Genomic DNA, 3,243 nt, shown 5'->3' on the forward strand with positions numbered 1-3,243 from the left:
AAAAAGTTAGCTAAGGGGTGGGTTGAATTTTTAAGTTTGATAGATAGTATTCTTTGAAGGACACTATAACTATAAGTTAAAAGAGCTCAGTGATTTTTAACTAGTTACAAAACCAAACTTGTCAATATCCTTTAAAATTGTTATAACTAAAAACTGGAGTGTTAACAAATTATCAGCTGAACATAAAAGAAACGTACAAGCAAGCCAATATTCCAATTGTTTCGACCATTTCGATAAATAAACAACAGAAACTATGGACAATGTGAATAATGAATTATATTTTAGGTCCGTTAAACATAAATAAATTTAATTAATTCAGAATTTAAATTTTAAAATTAAAACTAATTTTTTCTAATATATTGTTTAAATGTTACTTCTTAATAGCATTTTTAACTTATATCTTTGAAATATTATTTAAATATTCATTTTTTTTAATAACGACAAGTAACATGCATGTATTAAACTTATATATTAACGATTAGTTTATCAAGACAAGAATCACGTGATAGACACGCACATGTTTTTTTTTCTTTTTTTTCTTTTTTGTCGAACTTATACTAATAACTTGAGTAGATTTTAATATTTTATTACCAAAAATATTTGTACATATAGTATAGTTATATACACTTGAAATATTATAGAAAAAATTTAAAAACTGAATCATTTTATAATTATTTGTTGGGTTAAGACTTAAAGACAATGTTCTGCATTTGTCAGCAAAGGTAAGTGAGTAGTGAAAAATAGTCTTGGTTTACTCTAGAATTGAGTAAGGAAAGGGCACAAATGGCCCCAAACCCAAACACATGCCAATGTTGGAAGAAAAATCTAAGAAACATGGTTGCTAGGCAAATTCATATCGAAATCAATCAATTAAGAGAATTATGGAAACCCAAGAATTGAATTTGGCGTAGGGAGCACTTCTTCAATGTTCTTCGTATCCCTTTCCTTAATTGCTTGAATAGCAAACAAATTTACCTATAAATCACCAATAAAAATAGAATAAAGTCACAAATAAATTCTTAAAAATTTATATTTTAAATAAATTAGTCTCAAAAGAAAATATGAACAAGTTAATTTAAATTAAAACTCTATACTATAATTATAAAGACTAATTTAAAGATAATATATTTATATCTGCTATCTTAAAAAGTTTTATTGATATTTAAAAAAAGACAAATAGGTCCATGATTTTTTAATTCAAAGATATAAGTTCCGACTAATTAAAAATACAAAACATTTTTAACCTTTTAAAATATGAGATATTTAAGTCTTTATATCTAAAATATATAAAGACAAATCAATCCCCCAGAAGGATTTAGATGTTTCATATTTTAAAAAATCAAAAACTTTTTTGTATTTTCAATTAATAACAAATTTAATTTATTTGTCTTCGAGATAAAAAGTCAAAAAATTATTTGTTTTTTTCTTTTTTAAAAAATTAATATATCAAAGTATAAATTTTCATGTGTTTATTTGTCCCTTTACTCATAAAAATAATAATTATACTAGTTTTTTTTTTTGTCAAACTCTAATTTAATACGTCAATGAATTATAACTCAAATGATATAATCTTTCTATACTCATCTAAAAAATTGTGAGTTCGAGTCTCTATATCTTTAGTAAAAAAAAAAAAAACTCTAGTTTAGCACTCTAGTTTGGTTTTCAAAGTAGAAAACTCCTTTAATTGTGTGAACTCATCCAAAGTGTTAGAGAATATTATAATTAATATTAGTAAAAACCAAAGTATTTATAATGTGTGATTGATTGTTAACAGATAATAGCTTAGTATTTATGATCGTAGTTGATAAATATTTTATAAATTTGTTATATTTTGTATGATATAACAAAATTTTAATACACAAATTTTTTTTAATATTATTTTTTATTTTTATAACATAGGATCAGAATTTTTTGAGTTTTTTTTTACAATTTAAACTTTTTTATGAGAATATTATTTATATTTTTTAATTTTTTCATTTGCACTCGAGTTCCTACAATTTCAGTTGCATATGTTTTTCAATAATACTGTCAGTCATCTTGTTCTAACAATTTATCCTGTTTTGACAATTCTATCTTATTTTATTGTAGCAGTTTGCATAGTTCTAGCGGTTTTGTCTACTGCATTATGTTTTGATAGTACGTTTGGTTTCAACAATTTCGTTTTAATAGTTTTGTCTGCATTCCGTTTTAATAGTTAACTTTGCATTTCAAATTCGAGTAGTTTCATTTTTATTTAAAAAAATAAATATATTTTATTCATTGATTAAAGTAAAATACAACGGTTCTATTTTAAGACACAAAACGAAAAAAAATGTGAAATTTTTTAAAATTTCACTAAAACCTGAATACAACAACAAAACTTCAATGAAAAAAAATAGATTGAAAAAAAAATAGATTAAAAAAAAAGTGAGCACATAACTAGAAATTGAAAGATAATTTATTCACGAACTTCAAACATGATTCTATTGTTGTTTTTGGAGAGATGGATTCTTGTTCGAAGATTATGTTGTTTTTGAATTTTTAAATTTTCAAACACAGCGTGCTAGTAATACCAGCTGCAACAATCCACCATAGCAATTTTTATTCACGAGTAGTTTTATTTACACCCAAATTTTTATAATTTTTATTTGATTTTTTTAATAAATTGTTAACTCAAATTGCTACTTAAGTTGAAGGATATATTAAAAAAATTAGAATATTAGAAAAAACTTAAGTATTTAGAATGCGTGGTTAATTATTTCAATAGATAATAACTTAAGTATTTATGATGTAATTAGTTATTAGTGGCTTAATATTTATGATAGTAATTAATAAATATCTGTATAAATATCTTGTCTCTTATATGACATATTCACATAACACAACTCCAATACAAAAACCTGTTATTTCTTACCTTGCTAACAGAAAGCTCTCTTTCCCTTTAATCCATACTTATCACCCAAAATTTCAGAGTCTTTTCTCGATTGGCCCTTTAGCTTTCAACCTCGTGTTGACTCGATCGAAACTTGCCTTCTTTTTCTTCGATTACTATGTGAAACCCTCGATCGATCTTTGAAACTTTCATGATTGATACTTGCTCAAGTTTCGACCTTTATATTTTGTGGTTAACAGATACATTCGATTTAAATAGCAGTGGGGTAGGAATCAATTAAATTGAGACGTCGACAACTGATATGTTAGCTTGACCAACATATGCGAACCCAAGAATTGAATTAGTATTTAGGCGTAGGGGGCACTTCAATG

The 3,243-nt window shown here is 24.7% G+C and overlaps 1 long non-coding RNA gene across 1 annotated transcript; it reads right to left on the reverse strand.

Annotated features, from left to right (window-relative positions):
• Positions 1 to 647: 647 nt before the first annotated feature.
• Positions 648 to 3,243, reverse strand: LOC140181096 (uncharacterized). The gene is made up of 2 exons (XR_011875753.1): positions 2,894 to 3,243; positions 648 to 975 (listed from the first exon to the last, which is right to left on the reverse strand). It is a non-coding gene; the product is annotated as an uncharacterized lncRNA (long non-coding RNA).

This window comes from Arachis hypogaea, chromosome 17 (assembly GCF_003086295.3).
Source record: "Arachis hypogaea cultivar Tifrunner chromosome 17, arahy.Tifrunner.gnm2.J5K5, whole genome shotgun sequence".
In the NCBI taxonomy this organism is placed as follows: Eukaryota; Viridiplantae; Streptophyta; class Magnoliopsida; order Fabales; family Fabaceae; genus Arachis; species Arachis hypogaea.